We start from the raw sequence: 27,564 nt of genomic DNA, 5'->3' as shown, positions 1-27,564 counted from the left end.
CCCTTTCAGCCCTGGCGTCGTCAAATGACGACAGGACTTACAATCGAATATTTCAGCATGAAAAAAGAACCGAAACTGCTTGTATTTTTCCCTCACTGTACTATTGGAAGTACTAGTGCCATCGCCATGGTTAGTCACGTGACTCTACGGCGCCGCGCCGAACGAGGAAGAAGAAATCACAACAACCAACATGGCAGACACGCCGTCAGGTACGTGCGCTTTTTTTTCTTTTATAATTGAATAACTTCTGCTTAGTTTACGTTGCGATTTTTTTTATAGTGTCTAAACAGATTGCGGAGAACGCGTGTACTTGAATAAGCCTCATTGCATTGTGCTATTACTTGTAAGAAGAAGTTTTTTCCGTGTGCGGTTTTGACGACAGCAGGGCTTTGTGGTTGTATATGGCGTGCCGTCGGCTTGCCATTGCCCGATTTCAGTGCGTCTTTCTTTCGTTTTTCAGGCACGCCTATGCCGTGTATACCGACAGATTCATTCTACTCCCACCATAACTTGCATTCTAGGCATCTGGAAGAATGCACGGATGCAATTTTCCATGAACTTGATAATGGAAACTTGTCTGATGTGGAGGGAGAAATCGACGGATCTTCCGACAGCGGTGACGAGTTTGAGCAGCCTGAGCCAGAACAGCTGGAGAGCGAGGATGAAAGCTCGGACGATGATTTCCAACCATTGACAGCTGCATGGACAAGGAAGAAGTTCATAAAACCGGACACAACTTTTGAGTGCGAAGAATTTGCTTCATTGAATGCTGACGAAGAAATGCACTCACCGTGGGAGTATTTCTGTCGCTACATCCCGAAGAGCATATTCATTGAACTAGCCGAAAAGACGAACCAGTATTCTCTACTGCAAGAAGGCAAATCTGTTAGCACAAACGAACAAGAGATCCGACAACTCTTTGCACTTCACCTCATCATGGGCGTCACGCGATACCCAAGGCTGCGGTTATATTGGAAGCCGGAAATGAAGACTAGGCTGGTCGCATCTACCGAGCTCTCACGGAACCGCTTTGAAAAGCTAAGAAACAATCTCCACATTGTTGACGTGTCTCGGCCTGACCCTGATGATCGCCTCTGGAAGGTAAGACCCCTCCTTGATAAATTCGAAGAAAGATGTCAGGCACTGCATGTGGAGGAGCGATTGTGTATCGATGAACAAATTGTTCCCTTCAAAGGAAAGCTTGATATAAAGCAGTATGTGAAAGGGAAACCACACCCCTGGGGTATAAAAATTTTCATGCTTTGTGGAGAGTCTGGCATCCTGTATTCTTCGCTGCCGTATCAGGGGTCAACGACACGGTTAGAAGAAAGCCTCAAGCAACAATATGGTGTAACAGGTGCTATAGTGTCCCAGCTGGCTAATCGAGTTCCCTGCGGCAAGGGACACAAGCTATTTTTTGACAATTATTTTACATCGCTACCTCTTCTGCGCGCGCTGCTAGACAAGAAAATATTTGCGGCAGGAACTATTCGAACCAACCGGTGTGAAAAATGCCCATTGGAGTCTGAGAAAGTTCTAAAGAAAAAAGGCCGCGGAAATTCAGCTTACATGGTCAGCAAGGACAGAAAAGTAGCTATCACGCGATGGTATGACAACAAAGTTGTGACCATGGCATCGAACTTTGTGGCCATCGATGACGAGGACACTGCCAAGCGATGGAGCAAGACAGATAAGTGCTACATTGAAGTGAAACGCCCAGCTGTTGTAAGGATGTACAACAGCAGCATGGGTGGAGTCGATAAAACCGACTTCCTTGTAGCCCTCTACCGTACGAAGATTCGGTCGCGAAAGTGGACGCTGAGGGTGATATTTCACATTATCAATGCCTCAGTTGTGAATGCCTGGCTGGAGTACAGAAATGCAGTTGCACGAGGGCTGATGCCTGCCAAGCAGCTGGACTTACTTGACTTCACCCTCCATATTAGTGAAGCACTTGCACGAGCCGACAGTCTGCCAAAGATGCAAAAGCGAGGAAGGCCATCACTCTCCCCTCTGGTGACTTCGAAAAAAGCAAGGTATGCTGAAAATAGGCCTGTACAAGACGTCAGGTTTGATAACGTGGGACACTGGCCTCTTCGGACCGATAGCAGGGAACAGCGTTGTAAGCTTGAGGGATGCACAGGACAAACCCGTATCATGTGCGAAAAATGCAATGTCCACCTGTGTCTTACCAAGGCTCGAAACTGCTTTAGAGGCTTCCACATGAACAATTAGTGAAGTTTGTGTCTGCAATGATTGTGTTTTCGACCTCTGAATAAATTTTCTTTTCACTGCCTTTCGCAACCACTGAGCCCTGATGTGCGGTATTGACGACATGATTGTAAATCGGCAAATAATAACACAAATGACTTGTTTTTTGCTCAGGCATGTTTCTAGAGTACTTGTGGTGTAAAATATGCAAAGCAAAAAAATATATGCAACAAATAGAAAATCTAGGGCTGAAAGGGTTAACTCAGGCGGACAAATGCAGGGAAGCTGGTTTCCTGAACTCAGTTCTCGTCTCGAGTGCAGACAAAGTCCTCTGCGCGCTAAAATTGTCTTCAAGCATGTGAGGGCGGGAAAGGTGTTCGGAGGAAGGAAGAAGAAAGGTATGTAGTAGTCATGCCATATGTACACACGCTGTTGCACCGAATTAAAAGAGTAGGAAGCAAGCATAATGTAAACGTTCTGTTTCCTTCTCCTAACAAACTAGAAAGAGTGGGAGCCGCGGTTCAAAGAATGCACGAGGGGGCAGAAGAAATGTGTGCAACATAAATCATGAAAATAGATATGTTCCTTGTAAGACTGGCATAGTATATCAAATCCCTCTGTCCTGTGGCCTTACCTACATAGGCCAGACTGTGCAATGCATTAAAGTGCGGCTCATGGAGCACGCTAATTCGCTGAAAGAGAAAGAAACTAACCTAGCGAAGCACTGATCCATGTGCGAATGCACGTCATTTTTTGATGACAGTGATGTTCATTCTTACCAGTGCACTAGAGAAGCTTTTCACATCAGAAAAAGTAAAGGGAGCGTGAGTACGCCTTTTGTCACATTATCTCCTCGGGAAATGAATATGCTGCACAGTGGGCCGATGCACTCGTGCTTTTAAATGCTTTTTTTTTTCTTTTTACCAAAACTTGAGGTCGTTGACGTTGCGCATGTGCGCTGTTTCTCTGTGTGCGTATATATGATGTGATTCTTCCCAATAAAAAAAAAATCAGCTGTAAGTTCAGCGCTATTCGTGTGTCTCGTTTCGTTTATTTCTTGGTCTCTGTATTTTTTTCGCTGTTGGGCCACAATTAATTTCGATACTCCCCCGCTTTTTATTGCTTTGGCTGTGGCGGTGCTGATCGAAATCCATGCCCTGGCCACATCAAAGTCATGCTGTGGACTATCTTCATAAATAAGGTGAGTTTGATTACATATATCAGCACCCTTGTGGAGCAACCGGTTTTTGCCCGCACATATTTTTACAAGCGGGTGCACTCAAGTGCTACTCACCTTTTCATGAGGCACAAGGCATACCATCGGGAGAGGCCATGAGCAGAAGCTGCGACGAAGCCAAGATCTCACAATCGCCGTGCATCAAGATTATTTCGGTACATACTGAAAGGAAACAGAAATGGTTGCTCTTGCTGGGACAGGGCTAGCCGGGGCCAAACGGAGGCGTATTCGAAAATGAACTACAAAAGGAAAGCCCTTTCGTGCGAGCCGCCGGGACTACTTTTAAGCATATGTATCAGCTGCTGATACATATGGATCGTTACCAACTAGCCCGACAGATCGTGTTACTTTTAAGCGCACGAAAAAGGGCTCCTTAGTTCCTCTACACTTCACTTGAAGTCACTGATAAATAGACTCATAGCAAGATTACAAAAAAATAATTGAGATCGCTAAACAATAGAGCGTCGATGCAGAAAAAAAATTCCAAACAATTTGTAACGAGAGGGCAGCGGTGCAATGGGTTGGCGAGGCAAGTACGGAATGCAACACGTGCTTTGCGCTGTATTTCGCAGTACTCACGAAAGTTTGGAGAAAGCAGCAGGGATGCGTGCCACCCAATCTAATTTGCAGAATCCATTCCAGTCCGGTCATTTTGAAACAACGCGGCGCGAACAAGCCTCCCGCTTGCTTGTACCACTGCGCGCCAAAATTGAAAAGGGAAAAAAAAAAAAAAAAAGGGCACCTGCGGCTGCGGAGGCGGCGATAAAAAAAAGCGTCTGGGTTCGAGAGTACACGCAAGCAAAAAACAATAGGCAATTTGTTACGTCACATCCGCCAGATTACAAACAAATCCTCCTCGCCTACCTTCTTTCTTTTCGCGCATGCGCAGCTTATCAAGATCGCGCGGTGGCGACCGGCAGGTTAGAATGGTGGCGAAGGCTGGGCCCAAAAGCGGTTCAGCGGCACCGCAGCATAGCCACAGGTCGGGGGGCCAACTACTCAGATTAGGAAATTATATTACTACAAATTAAAACGTATCAATCAACATAAAAAGAATAGACATTTTGATAACTTCGTTTGTGCATGAGGTAAAGTATTTTATAAATACATTCTTAACTTTTTTAAAAAAATCTTGAAACATTCTTATCGCCCCAGCCCCTTGATGTTGCATCGGTCAGGAGGCGCTGCCAGAGGTAAACAAGGCAACGGAGATAACGAACCTGACGAAGCACGAAACGGTTTCTTATCGCTGTCTGCTGCTCGTCATGAACTGCCGTGGTGCGGGCCTTGGTGCGCCCGTGAAAGCGTAATTTAGTTTGCAAGTCTGAAAATGTCCCTTTCGCGAAGATTTTGACGTCCTTGCTGGTCGCTGCTCTGTCGCCGTTTGGTGAGATTTAATATTTCCCTGCAGCCGTGTTTTTTGGTTTCGTCCCCTTCGTCGTGCGGGCAGTGCGAAGTCTTTTTACAGCAGTGTATCGCGCTTAGCTTTTTATCGCAAGATGAGCCCGCACAAAGTGAGGAAGCGATGTCCTGTGGCACGTTGCGACCGCGTGGGCTCAACCGTCGGTGTCTTACCGCTTCCTGGCTGACTTTCACCGGTGAGCAGATCTGGAGGTTGCGCATAGACTCAATGTATGCTCTAATGCTCCTGTGTTAAGCACGTTTGTTGATTCTAAAGCTGTCTGGACTGGTGCGACCTTGAAATTGCCTTGAAAACTGCTGTATAATTTCTTCCGTTGAATTTAAACTTGAAGAGTGATCCCAGTGCTCTATGCTCCACGTATGTTTTGATGCACCTACTAATTCATGACATTTTTATTTCAATTGCAGCTGTCATAGCTTTGTTTTCTGTACATTGTAAGAATGGGGGGTTTATTCAGCGGATCAACAGGACTTGATCAGCAGGACTGAGCAGAGCAGCTTCGAACACAGCGGCAGCGAACACAGGCAGATCCAGCACGCGCAGCGATCACGATGCCACTGACTGGCATGTTCCTTGTGCACTTCTTCCTCTTCACAATTACCCGCGGGACGAAGAGGAGACATCCTGGCGACTTACGGTGTGAGCAAGACGGCAGGGTCGTAATAGGGTTTGAGGCGCTGGACGTGAACAATCTCGCGTCCGCGCCGGCGTAGATCATGGGACGGCGTAACAGGTTCCACCACATAATTAACCGGAGAGGTGCGCTCCAGAACACGGTATGGGCCATGATATTTAGCAAGAAATTTTGAAGACAGTCCAGGGGCATTGGAAGGTATCCATAGCCACACAAGAGCGCCAGACGAGAAGTGCGGTGTCGAGTGTTGGCTGTCATGGTTGGATTTATGGCGGTACTGGGTGTTGGCCGTGAATGCGCGGGCGATTTGTCGACAGTCTTCCGCATGCTGGGCTGCTTGAGACGCAGGTGTATACTCTGATATGTCTGGCTGATACGGGAGTATGGTGTCGATTGTTGCAGAGGGGTGACGGCCGTAGAGGAGAAAAAAAGGAGAGAAGCCAGTAGTAGACTGCGTTGCGGTATTGTATGCGTACGTGACATACGGAAGGACGAGGTCCCAGTTTGAGTGGTTGGAGGAGATGTACATAGAGAGCATGTCGCCAAGGGTACGATTAAAACGCTCAGTGAGGCCATTAGTCTGGGGATGATAGGCGGAGGTGGTTCTATGAATTATGTTGCACTTGGTGAGCAAGGCTTTTACAACATCACTCAAGAAAACGCGTCCTCTGTCGCTGAGCAGCTCTCGAGGTGCGCCATGGCGAAGAACAAATCGCTGCAAAATGAAGGAAGCTACTTCTGACGCTGTGGCAGATGGAAGTGCGGCGGTTTCTGCATACCTCGTCAGATGATCAACGGCTACGATAGCCCAGCGGTTGCCGGCCGCAGTGTAGGGAAGCGGCCCGTACAAATCAATGCCGACGCGGTCGAAAGGACGTGGTGGGCTGGGTAACGGCAGCAACTCTCCAGCAGAACGTTGAGGAGATGGCTTGCGACGTTGACAGGTGAGGCATGAGCGAACGTACTTGAGTACAAAGGTGTACATACCCCGCCAGTAGTAACGCAGCCGGAGACGAGTGTATGTCTTGAAGACGCCCGCGTGACCGGATTGTGGGTCAGCGTGGAAATAGTCACAAATTTGCGAACGTAGCTGCCGGGGAATAACTAGCAACCACTTGCGGCCATCTGCACAGTAGTTGCGGCGGTAGAGGAGGTTATCACGAATGGCGAAGTGGGAAGCATGGCGGCGGAGAGCACGCGATGGAGAAGCAGCTGTAGGATTGGAGATAAAATCGAGGATAGAGTTTATCCAAGGATCTTGCCGCTGCGCTGACGGCATGTCATTGATGTGAAGCGATGGCGGGGAGTCGTCGGAAGGGGAAAGGCTCGCGACCTCAGCTGTAAGGGGGCAGCGGGAAAGTGCATCGGCATCGTGATGTTTGCGGCCAGAGCGGTAAACAACGCGGACATCATATTCCTGAAGGCGAAGAGCCCATCTTGCCAGTCTGCCGGACGGGTCTTTCAGTGAGGAAAGCCAGCAAAGCGCATGGTGGTCCGTCACTACGTCAAAAGGGCGACCATAGAGGTAAGGGCGGAATTTAGTAAGAGCCCAAATAATCGCTAAGCATTCTTTTTCAGTGACAGAGTAATTGGATTCAGCCTTCGTGAGTGTACGGCTAGCATAGGCGACCACGTATTCAGCATAACCTGCTTTGCGCTGAGCGAGCACAGCGCCGAGACCAATACCACTGGCGTCTGTGTGGACCTCAGTAGGCGCTGTGGGGTCGAAATGACGTAGGACAGGCGGTGCCGTGAGGATATGTCGTAAAGCATTGAAGGCATCGTCGCACGCTGGTGACCACGACGAAAGGTCGGAACTGCCGGACAGAAGTTCTGTCAAGGGAGCAGCAATGGAAGCAAAATTCTTAATAAAGCGGCGAAAGTAAGAGCACAGCCCGAGGAAGCTACGTAGATCTTTGATGGAAGTCGGTTTGGGAAAGGCTGTTACGGCACGAAGTTTGGCAGGGTCTGGAGATACACCTTCTTTGGAAACAACGTGGCCGAGAATGTTGAGCTGGCGGGCGGCAAAACGACATTTTTTCAAATTCAGCTGCAGTCCGGCATCAGATAGGCAGGTCAAAACGTGCTTCAGACGGTAGAGGTGTGTGTCAAAGTCACGAGAAAAGACGACAATGTCATCGAGGTAGCAGAGGCATGTCTTCCACTTTAGGCCACGCAAAATGGTGTCCATCATCCGCTCAAATGTTGCCGGAGCATTACAAAGGCCAAACGGCATAACTGTGAATTCGTACAAGCCGTCGGGAGTTACAAAGGCAGTTTTGGGGCGATCAGCCGCTTCCAAGGGGACTTGCCAGTACCCGGAACGTAAATCTAGGGAAGAAAAGAGTTCGGCGCCTTGCAAACAATCGAGAGCGTCGTCGATGCGCGGGAGAGGATAGACGTCCTTTCGCGTTATCTTATTAAGGCGGCGATAATCGACACAGAAGCGGATAGAACCATCTTTCTTTTTTACAAGGACAACAGGTGAGGCCCAAGGGCTGCTTGAGGGCTGAATCACGCCATTCTGGATCATTAGGTCGACTTGCTCTTCTATAGCCTGGCGTTCGGTTGCAGACACACGATAGGGACGCTGTCGTAGTGGTGCGTGGGTGCCGGTGTCGATGCGATGAGTGACTGTAGAAGTTTGACCCAAAGAACTTTGATGAGAGTCGAAGGAGGAGCGAAAGTGATGTAGTAGGTTCAAAAGCTGAGTGCGCTGCTCTGGAGGAAGATCGGCATCGATGGAACGGAGAAACAAGTCTGTAGAGGGGGGAGCGGGCGCAATTGAAGGGGGGCTGAGCGCAGTCACGGCACAGTGCGGCGCGTCGTCAGGTTCCTCAGAGATCAGAAGAGATGCGATTGGCTGGATACTTCCGAGACATTCGCCATGGCGCAAAGCAGTAGGGGAGTTAAATGGGTTAGAGACCCATAACATGGAAAAGCCAGCGGAAATAGCGAGCACTGCGTAGGGCAATGGAAGGCACTTGCGGCGCAGGAAAGTATGGGCTGGTGTGAAGAGAACGGTGTCATCGCTAAGAGATGCACAAGCGACACGAACAAGCACTGAAGAGCAGGGAGGAAGGTCGATATCTTCGGCGACGAGGGCTTTAGCACCGGAATTTGACTGATCAGCGTCTGGTAAGGCATCGGACATAGTCGAGAACCCCACTTCAGCTCGAGCACAATCGATAATAGCAGCATGACGCGACAGGAAATCCCAGCCTAAAATTACAGCGTGCGAGCAACTTGGTAGCACGACGAACTCAATCGTATAAAGGGAATTTTGAATAACTACTCGAGCGGTGCACGCTGCTAAAGGCTTGATATGCTGAGCGCTGGCCGTTCGCAACGAAAGTCCCGCAATTGGCGTCTTCACTTTCTTTAAAGTGCGACATAGTTTTGCGTCCATTACCGAAATCGCAGCACCAGTGTCAATTAGAGCCATGACAGCAACACCCTCGACGAAAACTTCAATTAGGTTTGTCGGCGACAGATGAGGACTTGGGAAGTTCGACTGGGTCGCAGTTCTCGCCTCAGGAACTGCGGCCTCTAGTTTTCCTCATGTGAAGCGTTCTGTCGACGTCGCATCGGAGAGATAGAGCGGCGTCGCGGCGACGGTGAACGGCGGTCGGACATGGCTGAGCGGTCTGGGGAGAACTGAGGGCCAGCTGGAGGCTCAGTAGGCGCGGAATACTGAGGCGTCGGAGACCAGTATGCAGAACCATGAGTAGGTGGTGCCGACACCGGGAGACGGTTGCGGCAGTAACGAGAAATGTGTCCAGCAAGCCCGCAAGTGTAACAGATTGGCCGGTTATCCGTCGTGCGCCAGGGATTACGTGGTCTTGGAGCCGGTCGCATAAACTGCGCAGGTTCTCGCGCAGGCGCAGGAGGCGGCTGAACGTAGGCTGGTGGCGGTGGAGCATATGCAGGTGGCTGTCGGGCCGCAACGGCCGCATAAGTTAACGGCGCTGTAACAGGCATGGGTTGAGGGGCTGGAGGAAGAGATTCAGCTACCTGTTCTTGAATAATGTGGCGCAAACTAGGAGCTAGGCTTGAGGAAGGTTCTTGATGGCAGGATATAAGGGAGAGCTGTCGAGCAACTTCTTCCCGAATGAAGCTCTTAATTTGTGGTAGGAGCGCAGAATGTTCACATGCATCTGTCAGGCCAGCAAGGGACTCGGAGTGCATGGTGTTCGCGCGAGTTATGGCCCTTTGTTTTCGCAGTTCATCATAACTTTGACACAGTGTGACCACTTGTGCGACGGTGCGGATATCTCGAGCCGACAGCATCTGAAAGGCATCGTCATCGATGCCTTGCAGAATGTGCTTGATCTTCTCGGCCTCTGACATGTGTGGGTTAATGCGCTTGCACAGGTCGACGACGTCCTCGATATAGCTCGTGAAATTTTCGCCAGCTTGCTGAGACCGCGTACGCAAGCGCTGTTCAGCGCGGAGTTTCCTCACAGCTGGTCGGCCGAAGACTTCAGAGAAGCTGGCTTTAAACGCGGACCATGATGGAATGTCCGCTTCATGGTTTCGAAACCATAGGTTTGCTACGCCGGTGAGATAGAAAATGACGTTGCTTAACTTTGTTTCCGCGTCCCATTTGTTGTAAACGCTCACTCGTTCATAGGATGTGAGCCAGTCCTCGACATCGTGGTCGTCAGTGCCGCTGAAGATGGCGGGGTCACGCTGGCGGAGGGAGCCGGGGCAGATGATGGCAGAGCCAACTTGTACGGCTTGGTGGCTGACGTCCTCAGGCATCGCAGGAGGTGGTAATGTACGGCTGCGGAGTTCCAGGGCGAGAGGATAGATCTTGACCGGCACCTCCACCAAATGTAAGAATGGGGGGTTTATTCAGCGGATCAACAGGACTTGATCAGCAGGACTGAGCAGAGCAGCTTCGAACACAGCGGCAGCGAACACAGGCAGATCCAGCACGCGCAGCGATCACGATGCCACTGACTGGCATGTTCCTTGTGCACTTCTTCCTCTTCACAACATGCATGTTTCATATCTGGTGATGTTTTGTGGCAGTTACTTCAAACCTTTTCTATGCCTCAGCTGTGATCATTGAGATGATTAGTGCGCTTAAACAGCGCTACTGTTTGTGCTGTCAACGACATGCATTTTTATCGTTGTGATTTGTTGCTGTATTTTATTGGTTGATACAATAAACCATGAACATGAAAACCATAATTGTTCACTTGGTACACTCTGTTGCGAACTGGGCACGACTGCCCCGTTGCACCAGTATTTTTGGACCGCACCTTACTGTGCTGAGGGACAAAGTAAATGGCCAAAGTACTTGCATGACTTGCAGCAGTATTTGTATTATGAATTTGCATGCGTGGTCTCTATTTGGAAGTGTTGCTGCCTTTCTATGCCGCCACCTTTGCCAACCACTTTCATTGTGCTGGAGCAACTGCTTATAAACAAGGGCGTAAACAACAAACTCGAGTTCATTTAGATGGCAAAGGTTGGCGCGCGCTGAAAGGCAACAACCTTCAAAAAATGCAGGCTCGTCAATGCAACGCGGAGGTTTAAAAAAAAAAAAAGTTTATAATTCGCGCCAAAGTGAACGTATGGGTGACGTCATTTGACGTCATGGCCCCCCAATTTTCATTGGTCGCTGGAGCCCATGAGCCGCCATGTTTTGTACGTATGGGCGTCTATGGAGCCTTCGCTACCATAGTACATATACCTTGTATCGACGTCCGCCGTATCTTTACGAGAATCGAATGGATACGTCGGACGTACTTTTAGACACTTCGTCTGATAAAACACACCAGTTTTGCACCGTCTCCAGATTGCTTTCCAAAGCTAGAAGGTGGCACCCATGCCACAGAGATATAAGTAATTGACAAATTGCACGCTAATTTCGATCTGTCATATCTGCAAGCTCAAAAACAATTAAGTACCAGGTTGCTGTTTAGCTTAATTCACTGCTGAATGACACCTCTCGCATTGATTTCGCGGACAAAAATGGACACGACACCCACCTACCGCTGCACTCAGCGCACTATGTCAAAAAACAACAGCAATGACAATGGCTTACGTGAGAAGCGACGGCCGATGTCAGATCGTTGACGCAGACATCGCAAATTTGCTCGGTACCCATGAATCGAACGTCCAACTTTTGCAGTTGAATGGTTTAATGTTAAGGGTGCGTTGCACTACCTCCGCTGCAGCAAAACCACGCCAATAAACTGAGAGACTTTACAAACACTGCCCGAATGCGCCGACGACGGCCGAAAAAAAAAAGAAAAGTCCGCCAGCCCGCCACGAACCTGGGGACAAATTCAGACTCAACTAGGCACATAGTAGTCAACATTTAGGTACTTTGTAAAAACATGGCGTTCAAAGCGTTTGGGGAAATCTAGGGACAAAATTTTAGTCGAAAAAAACACCTGAACTTGCAGAGAGCCGGCTCCGTGAACTGCGCATGCGCGCACAGAACCAAAGTGGAAAGGAGGACGCGTTGATTCTCTCGACGGATGTGACGTCAAACAACTTTTAGTATTTGCTTTTTTCTGGGAATAAGCCTCAAACCCAGATGTCAATTACCCCGTTTCGAACCACCGCACCCGAGCATAAGCTGGCGCGCTTTTCGGGCAATGGGTGCTCGCGCCTTGCGAGCCCTAGGTCGCTTTTCATGCGTCGGCTTGTTGTAGTTTGCGGGGCATCATCCCGATAGATGCAAATTCGGTGAAAATCTGATTCAGTTTGTGGATTGTTGCCCTAAATTCAACAGCGTAGCCTTCGGTCCTGTCCCTGGCCTGTCTGCAGCCTCCGACTACGGTGAGTCGTACGCGTACATGCCCGCGAGCTCTAGGTAAAGCATTTGTCGGCGTTCTGCTACCGTCTTGCAGCTTTTTTAACGAGTTTTTGCACGGCAGTGCAGCTATGCGGTAGTCACAATTACTGACGCGGCGTAATCACGCGACAGTCTCCGGGCGAAGGCATGTGGAGACTGCATAATGGCGTCGATCCCGTTTCTTCGCGCTTGAAACAACCGTTGCATACTTGCTGCTGTGCACCGATCAGTCGCCGGTTGCTGTTGTCTTCGGGGTGCACTGGGGTATTGGGACGTACGCGGCGACTTACAGATGATGTGAAACTATTTGTGAGTCGAGAGTCACGGAAGTTTGTAATTTGCTTTTTTTTTTTTTTTTTTTAAGATTCTTCATTTGTGGTCTAGTTTGTTTGGGCAGTAGCAGGCATTTTGTTGTGGTGCGCCAGCGTGAACGCGCTGGTTTATGATCAGGAGGTTTTATTGCCTTCCTCGCAGCTTCAGCAGATAGAGTGGCTGGGCCCATAGAAACGGTCGTGCTTCCGTCAAAAAACTGTCGTAAGGTATCTATCTATGCGGCCCATACGTGGTGCTGCAGTGCAAGAGGTCAGCTTCTTTACAGTGTCGACGAAGTGCTAAAGAAGGGGAATTGCTGGCTAGCTGAGAGATAGTATAAATGTAAACTGGCCCAGTGCGAAATGAGCCCCGGAGTGAAACGAGCCTACTGCTCAGCATAAAATTGCTACAAGATACGGGCGTATACCCGCACGAATTTATTGTGCTTATATGCTCACACGTTCCACTGCCGAGTACTCACATCGGTGCATGCAGCAATGAGGGTGACTCTTCGGCTATCATAAGTTCTTGCCCATGAGAGTATCTGCCCTTTTACTACGAAAATAACTGCATTGGTAGAACTCGCTGAGCTTATTTATATAGATTTAACACTTCAGATGCATGTCGCTACCGCAGAGTTCCCTAATATATATCTTTTGCTTGCTCCAACAGCGTCATCACTTTGAGAAAACTGGGAATGATAGCAGAAACAATGCCTCCATAAATAGTGGGCAGTGCTTGGCTTCAAGCTGCTGTCAAGGCCATTGACAGCTTGTTTGAAAACAAAGCAATAATTAACCTGAGGTGGTACGTTTTGTTGAGGGGAGTGAGGCACCGTTGCATGTACAGCTTTTGTCAAAAGTGTAGAGCCCGGGGTGGTCCGCTTCTGAGCCGAATAGTGGCACTGATGTAGAATTAGTTGAGGCCTTTCCCACTGAAGGGGGTAGGACAAAAAATCTTGCCATCAACAAAGTTGGAATACCGGAAATTCATTACAAGCCGCAGGAACTGGCCCAGAAGCAGAACCCCTGGGCTCTACACTTTTGACAAAGACAGTATCTCGTAATCCTGTCAAAGAGCTTGGCAGTTGCTGCTATAAGCACTCTTGATTACAATTCCATGCAAGCCGCAGCATATTCCGCACTTACTGCACACGATTTACCTTAGTCTCTTTGTTGCTATTTCAGTGTTTTGCAAGTGTGCTAAATAGTATTTGTATTTGTGCTAGCATTGACTGCCAGTCTCATTGCTGCCTTTTTCCTTCTGCGGCAGGCACTCTCACTTGCTTTACTCAAATCAAATTCTACTGTGAGTGAGTTTGCTGAATTTATGCAAACTAAATGTAATTGCTGTATTACTCTCATTTATTTACATTTACAGAGGCAAGGAATACTCGGGGCCGACGTACGAGTTTCCTCCACCAGTTGGATTCCGCCGCTACCTCAGTAGTGCAGTGAGCTGTGACTGGTGTGACCAAACGGATACTCTCACTCCTTCTACTGGTTTAGAGTGTGCTCCTAGTTAAGTTTAAAATATCTTGCTTGCAATGTATTTAATCTTGTTGTGGAATATTGTCACCCTTGCATTTGCTGATATGTTATTATTTGGAAAGCATTCAGAGTGATTTTGGACGCATGATTTGCAGTGGCGGGAGGTCGAGAAGCACAAATGTGTGACTGCAATTTTTTGCCTCTCTAGTTTTCAGCCTTTAGAATTAAAGCAACAGATTGATATGTGAACAGGCCTGGCATGGATTAAAGAGTTTGTCATATACAACAACACTTGACCCTTGCGGGGGTAACACAGCTGTGGTTATCTGAGCAAAAGTTCTCTGTATGTGATGGTGTCCGAAACACGGCATTATCTTAAGTAACTTGGCATGGAATCGGCCACTTCTTGCATTCTCTTGACAGCATCTATTGTAATGTGTGCTAGGCGACATGCCTTCGGATCTGTCTGCAGCAGTTGCCTTGATGTATCAAGATGGGGTGGTTGTTGCGAGTTGGAAATTCCTATTCTCCAGACTACACCAATAAAATGCAGTGAAGCCAAATACCAGGAACCAATGTGTTATGTGGTTCATTGTGAAGGCTTGCCATTCTCGTAACTTTGCCAAATTGCTAGAAACATTATTTTTAAGCCCGGTCTTCTTTTGCTCATAGCACAACTCATTTCGTGCATTTGTCAACTTTTTGTGGTTTATGGTTGGCACATTTTGCAGAGGGTGACAAAATTTGAGCTGGTGTGCCACGAAGGTTAAATATCTGTTTATTGAACTCTTCTCGGGAAGCTACATGCAAATACTGCCTAATGTGGCTGTGAGGGCTTTGCACTTGATTGATGTACCGGTGCATTACTTGTGGCAGCTGGTCTACATTGTACAGGACTGCCACTTTGAGGAGCACCAGCACTGCTATGAAGCAGATTCACAGCATTGTTCCTGGTGGAGGCAAACCACTGTAGATGTCCTCATTCCAGTGCAGCTTCAGCCAGTGAATTTCACAATGCCCGCGTTGGACAAACAAGAGGCCTATGAACTTGAGCATTTCACTTAGTCATTTCTTCCAAACATCCGTCAAAACAAGCAACCTGTTGGTTTCCCCAAAATCCCTGTACAATCATATTTATTTTTATTTTTACAAGTAGTTTGTATAAGCTGGAGAGCCTTCACTCAAGTATACACTAGGTTCCTATCTACGTGAAAACTACACGCTTGTGTGCCAGTGTCAGCAGATCGTTGCTAACGATTGTGGAAACCCTCCTAAACAGAGATAAAACTGAGGACATGCAGCGATCATGTGTACATACTCAAAAGCAAGTGGGTACGGAAACTATGTGCATCTTTGGCCACTAGTTGACATTAAAGGTGGTTGTAGTACCTGAATCGCTAAAAGCTGAAATCAGAGCTTCTTCTGACACTCTTCTGGCTTCTTTGCTGCTAGTGCGATAAAAAAAATCTGTAGCTGAAGTTGCTGAATCACACAATTTCAGTGTTTTTTGTTGTGCGGCCTGACATGAACATTTCTTCATCTAAGCTGCCACCATTCTTCAGATACAGATCGCTTGTGTGTCACCACTTGGTGCGATGTTACTCTGTGTCACCAGGGGTAGAGACAGACAATTGGAGGAGGAGGATACGCTACAACAGGACATGTACTTGCAGATTAACAGGAAAAATAAGGAGGCCTTAGGAAAGCTAAAGAATACGGTAAACGCCGCCATGAGGCTCACTGAAAGAATCGCCAATCTAAAGAGAGGATTGCAGGAAAAGGAGTCAAGTCATTTGGTACAGGCATTCGTGATCAGTAGAACAGTTTATGCGACGCCTTGTATGAATATGGACGTGACGGAGGAAAACAAGGTGGACGCTATGATTAGGCTGGCGTATAAGGCGGCCCTTGGGTTACCTAACATTGCTTCTACCGAAAGTCTGTGGGATTCATCATCATCAGCCTGACTATACCCATTGATAAATCCCATATTTCTCCACTTAACCCGGTTCTGTGCTAGTTGCATCCGCTTCACCCCTGCGAACTTCTTAATCCGCCCATCTAACTTTCTGCCGCCCCCTGCTACGCTTTCCTTTCCTTGGAATCCAGTTTGTTACCCTCAGCGACCATCGGTTATCCTCTCTTCGCACTACATGTCCGGCCCATGTCCATTTCTTCTTAATTTCCACTAGAATGTCGGTAACTTGAGTTATTTCTCTGACCCACTGTGCACGCTTCCTCTCTCTTAATGTTACCTCTAGCATTTTTCGTTCCATAGCCCTCTGGGTTGTCCTCAACTTAAGTAGAACTCTCTTGGTTAGCCTCCACGTTTCAGCCCCATAGGTAAGTACAGGTAAGATGCAACTGTTGTATACTTTCCTCTTGAGCGATAACGATAAGCTGCTAGTCATAATCTGCGAGTGCTTGCGAAATGCGCTCCATCCCAATCCTGTTCTTCTCGTTATTTCCTTTTCATGGTCCGGATCTGCGGGTACTGCCTGTCCAAAGTAGACATATTCGCCTACTACTTCCAGTACTTCGCTACCTAATGTAGACTGCTGTTCCTTTCTGAGGCTGTTGAACATTACCTTAGTCTTCTGCATATTGATTTTCAAGCCTACCTTTCTACTTTTCCTGTCTAGGTCATCAATCATTATTTGCAGTTCATCCCCCGAGTTGCTTAGCAAGGCAATGTCATCAGCAAATCGCAGATTACTGAGGTATTCTCCATCTACCCTTATCCCTCACTGCTCCCATTCCAAGTCTCTGAATACTTCCTCTAAGCAAGCTGTGAATAGTACTGGGGAGATTGTGTCTCCTTGCCTAACACCTTTCTTTATCGAAATTTTGTTACTTTCTTTATGCAGAACTATGGTTGCTGTGCAGCCACTATATATATCTTCCAGCACTTCAACGTACGGCTCGTCTACCCCCTGATTTCGCAATGCCTGCATCACCGCCGAGGTTTCAACTGAGTCAAATGCTTTTTCGTAATCAATGAATGCTATGTATAAGGGCTGGTTATATTCCGAGCATTTTTCTATCACCTGATTGATGGTATGGATATGATAGTAGAGTACCGTTTCTGAAGCCCTGCTTGATCCTTTGCTTGATTGCAGTCTAAGGTTGCCATGATTCTATTAGCGATTACCTTAGTAAACACCTTATACGTAACAGACAGTAAGCTGATTGGTCTAATTTTTAAGGTTCTTAGCATCCCCTTTCTTATGAATGAGGATAATGTTTGCGTTCTTCCATAGTTCCGGTACTATTGATGACACCAGGCACTGCGTATACAGGGTAGCCAGTTTTTCTACCACGATATCTGCCCAGCACAGCCGCCCCAGGAAATACATACTTGCCACTCACATTTCCACTGCTTTCATCCGTCCCCATTCCAACATGCGAGAGCTGTCATTGGAATCTTGCGAGCAGTTGCATGGTTGTGCTGTTTACCTTTAAATCTGTCAGTGAAGAACTTAGTGATAGATACTGATTGATAATGATAGTGACAGTGATAATAATGACAGAGATTACTATGATGTCATGACGTTACCAGGCGACTCGAGCGCATGCGAAAGTTAACCTGATCCAGTCGTCAGTGCAGCGCCTTTCATTTGGCGTTTGCTCTAACGCCACATGACACAGCATACAAAAGCAGACGCAGTACAGCAAGCATCAGCAGCATTTCAAATTGGTTTACAGGAAAGAAAAGGCGTATCTCACACTTCTCCGCGAACACCTGAATCGAGCCATAAGGAAAACGAGGAAGGAGGTGCCATAGTGGAGGGCATCAGACCACCATGGAGAAAAGGCTTTCACCTCATTGCTCTTTAGTGGTCCAAAGTGCCCCTAGAGTTTTTACTTTTTGCCCGTATGAGCATTCAGTTCAGTGCTGCATAGTGTGATGTTAAAAAAGCACGAGTACCAGGGACCGATGCATTTGTCACCTGCAGTCGCTCATTGCGACCTTGGCTGTTCCTTTTATGTTATTTTGTGTTTGTCATAACACATTCATGTGTTACCCCGCCGGGATGGCGCAGTGGTTAGGGCGCTTCCTAAGGATGCGGGATCGAATCCTGGCCTCAGCGACCGCTTTTCGAATGGAGGCGAAAGGCAAGGCGACTGTGTGCTGTGGAATGTCAGTGTACGTTAAAGAACCCCAGGTGGTCGAAATTTCCGGAGTCCTCCACTACAGCGTCTCTCATAGCCCGAGTCGCTTTGGGACATTAAACCCCACAAACCATTCCATGTGGTTCTGCCAGATATACAGTAACTTGGCACTAGCTAACAGAAAGTCGCTGTAGAGAGTAGTGATGTGGTACTAGCTGGTATTATATTGCGCAGGGCCACTCTAGCATTTTTTTTTTCCGGGAAGCTTAAATGGAATTCTTTTTGACTGGGGCAGAAAAGTTTCGCAATTTGAACGCCCGTGCTCTTCTCTAGCGTTGCTCTGTGCCTGCACTTCACTGCAGTGCAGGCTTGAGCCAGCGGCAAACGTATACATAACCAGCGCTGCCAGCTTTGGCGAATTAGTCTGCTCGAGGTTGCGGTTACAAAAAATAAAAATAAGCATCAAGATACCCCGCATGCTCACTTGAGATGTAGACTAAAGGTCGTTCCTGCAGGAAGCATAATCAAATTCAGATGTGGTTTTCAGTTTGAGCACAAGCAGAGTGGTGAGTGCTTTTCCACATTAGCAGTGTTGAGCTGCCCTTCTGCCAGGAAGTGCTCTTTGCGAACTGATAAGTACAGTAGAACCCCATTACAGTAAAGTCACCGGGACCGGCCAAAATCTTACTATATCAGTTGTTAGTGATGACACGGTCCTGAAGATACTATCTCGTAATTAAAGTCTGCTTACTAAGCACATCTTGTTGCTTTATGAAAAGAACGTTCTAAAATGCCTTCCATCTCTCTCTTATCATCTCTGTGCCATTTCCTTTTTCATTTTTTTTTTCTTTTACAGCTTGTAGAAGTACCTGTTTAGCATGAATGCAACATGGATACGAATACAGCCGAGCTTGATTCCAGCTGAGAACCAAAGCATTGCGTGAGCGCAGCATCATCTTCCGCTGTTTCCATCTTTTAAGAGGCAATAGATGAAAAATGCGCGACAGTCCAGCACTGCAAAACCTCACAAGCCACGCCTCCAATTCTTGCCACTACTCCTTCGTGCTCAACAGTGTTGTGTGAATGTTCGGCCGTTTCTTCGCTTCCCTTTTTCTTGCTGCACTTTTACTCTATTTTTAAGTGACCGGCCGTCTTCTTTATGTGTTTGGTCAGCTTTACATTTTTCCCGCTACGCGCTGCATGCTTTCCCTCACGGCTCCTAGGCCTTAAAGTTGGCTTCTTCTCAGTGCTGATGAGCCTAGCGGTAAAACCATAAAAAAAAAAGCACTACTTATTATTTTTTTTTTTTAAATTTCCTCGCGATTCCATGTAATGCGTGTGCAGCAATGCCATTTCGTGAGAAGTCGACGCCACGGCCAGACGTTGTTTAGTATAACCTAGTTTTACCAAAAGCACTACTATGATGGGACTTCAGTTTCACTTTACTATAGCAGGGTTCTACTGTACAATGATAACCGGTCATAGAGGCTCCTCCAGATTTCACGAGTGGAATGGAGTCCAGTTTTGTGCCCATTGCAGAAACAAGTTGAACAAGCTGGTCATTCTATGTTTCCGTTTTCTGGAGAAGGTGCTTTGCAGCAATACCTAGCCTTCAGGGGCCGTGCAAAAATCTTAACAGTGACCTCCTACGAGATATTCAGAAGAACTTGTCCAAGAAAAAGTATAGACAATGAATACGATCTGTGCAGGGGAGTAAGAGCTAGGAGTTAGCATTGCTGTTTCAATGCAGCTGATGGGTTACGACCATGCAAGCGGGTTGTGCCACCTAATCTACAAATCACAGTGCGACACATTGTACCCGTTCTCCACCCTCTGCCTCCTACCTTCTCTTCATCATCCCTCTTGTCTCTACTTTGCCACCTGCCAATCAAGGTCTCAAAGGGACGAACAACACAAGCTGTCTAAAGCCACCAGTTGAAGGAAACCAAATTTTGGTTACATGTTGATATGACAGCGTTAAAGGCTGCCATTCACCATAAAATTTGGTATCAGGGTTGTGAAAGAAAAATTGTGGGTGATAGCCGGGAATTGATTGGTGGCAGGGTTGTGCAAAGTCACTTGATCATATGATATGGCAGATTTGGCAGGAGCTGCCAACTCAAGCTTCTCGAATCAGATGGGTAGGTGAAATGAATCGAACCCTCCAGGACTCTTGCATTTCAAGTCAGACATGCTACCCGTAGACCACAAAGGCACTTCATACGGCTAGGTTAAGGGAGGCTTTATATTTGTGTCAGGCAGTCTTTCACATAATGTGGTAGTTCATGACTCTATGCTAAAGAGTATGTATAAGATAATGGAAGTACCACCATTGCCAAAAATAACCAGGCTGCGTGCTCCGCTTTTCAGCCAAGTAGCAGATAATTCGTACCACTTCTGAAACTGTAAATCTGTGCAAAGTAGTAAAGGCAAGCTGCAGTCCTCACTTCTCAACAAGTTGTGATCCTCTAGGAATTCATGTTGACCTTAGGATACAAGCTAAAATAAGGCCTTGCCTTATTTTTACCTCTCTGCTAATTCGATCCCTGCCAAGGCACAGGGGTACAGAAAAAAATTAAGGCAGATTGCAGTCATGTATAAGACTGATGACACAATGATGCTGTTTCTGTTTGCCTCAAGTTATCCGTGATTATACTTCGAGACTCATCGTGGCTATCTGTTGTCAGCGGACAAGTGCAACAGATATTATGCCTTTTCTTTCCTGTAAACCAATTTAAAACACCGCTGATTCCTGTGTGGTACGGCGTTTGAGGAAGCGACAAATGAAAGGCGCAGCACGGATGCCTGGATTGGATGCCTGGCAAGGTTAGCTTCATATATGCGTGAATCGCACGGTGAAGTCATCGGTCATGACCGGACATGATGTCATGTGGTGACCTCAGTTCTGGTTATTAGACATGACTGGATGTGACGTCATGATGATGTCACATCCGGTCATGGTGACATTACTGCGAACACATTAAGCTGCGCACAATAGATGAAACAACCTCCAGCTTAAACTGCATCACTGTTGAAAGTGGGCGTTGTGCAGTCTAGTTGAAGATTTGGGCGGCTGTATGCGAGCAAGGAACTGAGTGCTGTGATTTAACTTCCCAAAATAAATGCCACCGAGTGGTACTTTTTTCTTAATACATGTCATATATTTACTAGAACCACCTTACTCTGTATTTTACAGCTGTAAATGCTGCAAAAAGCAAATTTTCTAAACTTGAGAATTTTATTCTGGCATGGCTTATATTCTCTAATCTCCAAAACAATTTTCTTGGGTTCCTTTACTTCTGGAAAACTTGGGGTATTGTTGGAACAACTACGATGAGAACAGCAAATTTTACAAATTTGAAATTAAAGTGTATGAGAACATGCAAGATGGCGACCATGGCACAAACTTTTTTTTTTTTCCGCCTAAAACAAGCTGGGGTAATGTTTGTCGTAGTAACCCAATACAGTCCTTTTCTAAACTGACGGCGGTCGAGCGTAAAAATTGCGTCAAATGTCATGATATCGGTCTGTGTGCAGGCTTCACACAACTCGTACTCTCAGGCAAGTCCAGTAAAAGAACCTGACTGCTGAGCTGCTACCCGGCACAACAGAACCCGGAATGCAACCTAATCCTACGTTAGCCTGAATACTTAATATTTTTGAGACAAAGCATTCATAGAAGGTTGAAAAAACTCGTACATGCAGAATGCGATCAAAAAATCTGGAACAAGTTTCATGACACGCATGCCATTTTTCACAGCATATCACACAACTTGGAAGAAAGTCGACAACTTCACTTTGAAAGCAAATTTTTGTGAAAATGTACAACACCACAGGGAAGGAAAACAATTGAAGCAGTTGAAACAAAAAAATTTGGTGGCGTATGTGTCAGTGAACCCTCAGTGTCTATTAAAGAAAGTGAAATCAATGATCTTCGACACTAGTAGAACCTGAATAGCGCTGTGTGATAAGGCTGTCCACAAGTGGCAATAAACAAAGTTGTTAAAATCAAAACAAAACCAAACTTGACAGAACTTGCACCAATATCACTGCTATGCTAAAATAAAATACACAGACACCATATAACCACTGTTCACAATACAAGTTCTACAAACCTGATGCGAATTTTTATATCATAGCTGTAACGATACTAGCACAGCCTGATAATTACAGTACACCTAAACAATCACTCTACCTGCCTCTATGCATATATTGTATGCATATAGGCACTATGCACATATTGTACTTGACTACAAAGTTCAGCATGGTAGTTAACAACCATGCACATGAAACAGCTCGGGTATTGAAAAGCCTCTTCCAATCATGTTCAAAACCAATATATTCTGATCAAATCAACATGCAAAATGTAAATCTTTCGTAAAAAATTTCATTTTGCACACAAAGACAAAGGTAGCTTTACTGCACATACTGTAGCACGAGTTGAATGCTCCGGGCAAATTTTCATAGTGCTGCAGGGTTTTTATGTGTTTATTATATGAACGATGCAAAAAAAAAAAAAAATCGGTGAACTCCATAAAAGGTGCCACATTAGAACAAAAATTAGCAGTGCTATGCCTAGATAATTCCACTGCAAGAATGCATCTGTGCTGACTCATGTTCTATTGCCATAAACAAAGTACAGTATGTGAGGAATACAAGGGATGGAGGTTTGATTCCCAGTGGAGACAGTATTTATTTATTTTATTTACCCCACTAATCACACATGTGCTCTGTGCTGTCGTACAGTACAGCAAGTAATGGCATATGGTACCTGTAGTAAGACATAGTTCATGCTGGATACATCGGCTGTAATGCAAAGATGTAATCAATGCAATTAACACTTTTTGTAGTGGCTTGAAATTGTTGACTGCGACCCCGAGCAGTTCGCACGTGAACACTGGCAACCACTGTGATTTCGTAGTATCGATGACAGTCGCCGCAGATGATGAGGGGAATGTCTGGTGCCCTCACAATGCATCAGCCATCTCGCAGATAAGTGCTGCCCTTCAGCGCCACCATTGCAATTCTTGTTTAAATGGCTATGGGTTGTACAAACTGGAAACTCTAGCAGACTAACAATCTTGTGCATTCACAATGCCGTAATAACAACATTGCGTGGGTAGTAATTTAGAAAAAATAAATACATTCACAGTTAAAACTGGTTCACTGGACAATATTTTGTAAGTAATAATTCAACAATACTGCACAAGAATTTTCAAAACTCCTCTGAGCCTCACTAGGGCACCTATGAATGTCGTGCAGCCTTGGTGGATGGAACCGTGACAGATTATTGTAGATAAAAATGTAGCCATTAAATACTGTCCTTTTTAAAATGCGTGATAGAGCGTTACACTGCAGTGCACAGGTGTAGAACATAAAAACATGGCTGCAGCTGCGAGCTATCAGGTGGCTGTCGCACATACTCCATGATAGTAAATCAGGTATATGTATCTTCCATGGGGCAGGTAGCTAGTAGCAGGCTAGGCAGGCAATCAGGGTTCGTTCATGGCTCTGGTCCACCAAGAATGTAACAGTGCTGCAAGTCATCTATACTTGGGAAGATTACCTAACATGCAGACAACTACTGTAAAGTCAAACACTGAAATTACAAAAAAATTAAGTTGATAAATGAAATGTACTGCCTTTGGATCTGAGCAAGAATGAGAACAGAGGCAAGCCATTTGGTAAGCCTGTTTCGATGCATTCCCTAAAGCCACATCTCTATGCTGTTCTGACCAGTTTATTTGTTTTACAAGAATACACTAGGAAAGAACCAAGCGATCGCACATTACATCTACGTTGTGCACTACAGTTATAAAAATAAAAATCATAGCTAACGAGTACGTGACACCGTTCGGTAGTGCAGTACATTTACTTTGTTGTACAGCGTACCACTCGTCTCGGGACTGACGGACAGCGTGTTAGGCCCTTATCATTTGCCAAAAAAGAAAAAAAAAAAAACAACGCGAAGCTTAATTTGTAGTAAATCAACATTACACACTATTAAGAAGCGGTCAACACACTTGAGACACAGTTCTATATTCAGCTAGTCTGCAAACTATTACCACAGTCATCATACATAAAAGCAACAACAGGCGCATACATGCAGCATGTGCTGAAAAGGCGCGTCCGATGCAAGTGCAAAACTGACGTTGGCCTGCTAGGGAAAGCTACATGCCTCACATTCACACTAAAAATTAATTCAAAGCACTTCTGACAGAAACGTAAGCCTTCGATGTCTCTGTTGTCACAACACTTTCAGCGGAGCGCTTTATTTAGTTCTGCACAGGCAAGCTCAGCACTTCTCTCAGACAACCTCAAGTGCAGCAAGAAAGTAACCTTGCTGCAATGTTCACAGTTAAACGTCCCGAAACAAATCGTTCCCAGCTAATTTCACACAGCGATTCGCGGAAGAATCGCGGTTCTAGCGCAGGCACCATGCTTACCAACATGGCACTCGAGTACGTTAATGTTCCACAAATCAATATATTATGTAACTCATTTCCTTCCAAAGAGCAATCAGCTGGCTTTCTATTCGACTTACCAAAGTGATGCTCACCGTGCGAAGTGCGTCGCCTGTGCTGTATAAACACAGAACAGAGCCATTTTATGGTTCGTTAGCATTAACAACAAATAGATAACAAATAGATAGAAGCGCAACACAGGGTCCGCAAAGCACTGGAAGGAGAATAACTAGAGTCAATAACGCGTCAAACATTTTTTTTAAAACGTTTCATGTAACGCGCCGCAACTCAAAATAATTTAGCGGAGGGGGCGATGATGATGATAATGGCGCACGCACCATCGTATCTAAAATTGTTGCAAATGAAACTATACAGTTTCAGTTAAACAAAAGAGGTGGTGACGCATAAACTACAAGTGCCAATTTTAATTATCTAAAGGTTTCCTTTTACTGAATTAATTTTTGTTGGTATTGGACGTTTTCGCCACCTGCAGCGCTGTCACTCAACCGTTGCAACGGCGCGCCATTTGAACCGGCTGGTTGTACGGTGCTCGCTCAAGTCTCTGCTGTTCTCTCGAGTTCTCTCTTCTCAGTTCAGCTCTCTCTGCAAGCCTCCCAGAGGCTGTATGACTCATTTATCTCGCCACAAGTAACTTTTAAACCACAGTTCAGCAATGCGACACTAGAGCCATTCAATGAAGGACTACACTTATTCCTAGTCTGGCATTTATTTCCTTTGCGCATTTTCACTCTGTCCATTCATAACAAAAACTTGGAAGAAAAATCAAGAGGCTAAGTGGGCTTCCCACAGTGCAGTTACATATCTATAGTTATTTCATAAATTGGCAACACAGTTTTGATTCATCATCACTGCCTGCATTAGGTATGTTGAAGGGAATTAATGGTCTGCAATCATCGCTGCTTCATGCGTTAGCTGCAGCCGCTAACCTTGGCTCATTTGCCGACATTATCTCTTCATCCCAGTGTCTGGTATCCCTTACTTGTTTCACTCCCTCGAAACCTAATCGATTAGCTGAAAAGCCCTATTTCCTGGATCACATGTCCCTCTCTAATGCTTCTTTTCAGTTTTCTGCATCTTCATACTCAAAGATGTGCACCATGTGCTGCAATCTCAACTGCAGGTACTCTACTGCAAGATGCCCAGCACTCTGTGTCATATGGTATGGTGTTGCGGCAGCATAGAAGTACCACCCACACAAACCATCAGATGAGGACCTGCTTATGCCCTCACCTTTTTGGACCAAGGACGCCACCTGCCCAGGGCAAATAGGACCTGCTCATTTCAATAATAGCTGATTACTACTTCCTTGTTATGATTACCTTGAAACTGTACTTTAATCCACATCTGTGTTTGTGAAGGTTTTCCAAATTATTTTACTTTCTATAACCTGCTGCACTGTCCTTTGCTTAGGTATATTTTAAACTAATGCTTTAATATCCACTTTTCAGCCTTTCAAATGATCACATGATAGCAAGCTGCCTTTTATTACATTATATGTACAGCACCTTCCAAATTTACTTTCACCTCTTCTTGCTCTTGGGGAAATGTTTCTCATGGTTCAGATTCAGAGCGACTACCTGGCTTAAAAACATTACTCCCTTCCTACGTCCGAAACCTTCCTAACTATCTGCAGCAGTGACTTTGTGGCTATGCATTCGACTGCTAATCCTAAGGTTTTAAGATTAAATACATGGCTACATTTCGGCAGAGGCAAGATGTAAAGACACCTGTGGGCTACACAATGTCAGTGCATATAAAAAGGACACCAAGCAGTCAAAATTGATTAGCTCTTTCCCATGCTTGCCGTCTTTCATAGACCGCATTAGGTTTTGGCATTCCCGATCCCTGTGTGCTATGGCAATACCTCTACCTGTTGTAAAGTTGCTCTCATCACAAAGGGTTGAAAAATAAACTTTCATCTTGTAGTTTCTTTATGTCCTTGAGCATGTGCTGTTATTGAGGCAGTGGGCAATATTTGGCTGGGGCCTTAGACATGCAATAGCCCATACCAGATTTGAAATCGAGGAAACAGTTTAGCTGAAACAAATGTCGATTTCAGTTTCATCGACATCAACTGCAATGCCCGTTCTCTTTTTCTACAGGAATATAATGTAGACATGATGCAATGCTGTTCACCCAAATGTTTTCCGATTGTCATGGCTACTACAGTTCAAAATAATGAGACCAAAGAGCACGACACACAAGGAATGCTTATTTGCAATGAAAGCATTTTATTGCAAGCTATGAAGTAAATACATTTGTCGTGAAGAACAAGCAAAAGATTGCAAGAAACCATCAAAACAAAATTTAAAACCCCATGTAGAAAAGCAAAAATCTAATGCCATGTTTTCATGGAAAGCAGCCATTTTTTAAAAAAAGGCTGCTCTTTGAAGCTACTCACAAAATTATTTCAGCATAATGCTCATTTGCTACGATCCTCTTTTTTTCCAACTAGACACAAAGTCTACAAGACCTTGTGTATAAAATGTCACCAACCAGCACATAGCTGCCATGCCATCAGCAAAACCATGCGCCCAACTGCTCATTGCACACCGGCCAAAACTCTGCACTGCCTTTGGGCAAGTGGAAAACAGCTGCAAAGCATCTTAAAACCCATCCACCTTTTGTTTCTATTTTAAGGTGCTATCATTTCTCCTGCTTCAATCATTCCTTTCGTTTTCAGGTGCGATTCCATAAACTGAACTTGTTTATGAACCACTCTAGATTCGAAAATGTGTTCAAACCTGCTGTCTATGAGGCAGCGCCTTCAGAATGCGCGATGGCCAAAAACACTTTTGCAGCAGACTCGTTAATAACAGAGCTACAACCATCAAAACCGGTA

The 27,564-nt window shown here is 45.9% G+C and overlaps 3 long non-coding RNA genes across 6 annotated transcripts in view; 1 reads left to right on the top strand and 2 right to left on the bottom strand.

Annotated features, from left to right (window-relative positions):
• LOC146194202 (uncharacterized) overlaps positions 1-4,159 on the bottom strand; it is a 32,662-nt gene extending 28,503 nt beyond the window's left edge. For all 3 annotated transcript variants that reach the window (XR_014705814.1, XR_014705812.1, XR_014705813.1), the window contains exons 1-2: positions 4,028-4,159; positions 3,506-3,610 (exon numbers count right to left, since the gene is read on the bottom strand). This is a non-coding gene — a long non-coding RNA (uncharacterized LOC146194202). The remainder of the gene's footprint in view (positions 1-3,505; positions 3,611-4,027) is intronic.
• LOC146194200 (uncharacterized) overlaps positions 1-27,564 on the bottom strand; it is a 290,048-nt gene that overhangs the window by 252,652 nt on the left and 9,832 nt on the right. The gene's annotated exons all lie outside the window — the stretch shown is intronic.
• On the top strand, positions 12,082-14,696 carry LOC146194201 (uncharacterized). The gene is made up of 2 exons (XR_014705811.1): positions 12,082-12,306; positions 14,015-14,696. It is a non-coding gene; the product is annotated as an uncharacterized LOC146194201 (long non-coding RNA).

This window comes from Amblyomma maculatum, chromosome 3 (assembly GCF_055883805.1).
Source record: "Amblyomma maculatum isolate TAMU_Amacu chromosome 3, ASM5588380v1, whole genome shotgun sequence".
NCBI classification, from domain to species: Eukaryota; Metazoa; Arthropoda; class Arachnida; order Ixodida; family Ixodidae; genus Amblyomma; species Amblyomma maculatum.
This window is presented reverse-complemented; position numbering and strand designations above follow the sequence as displayed.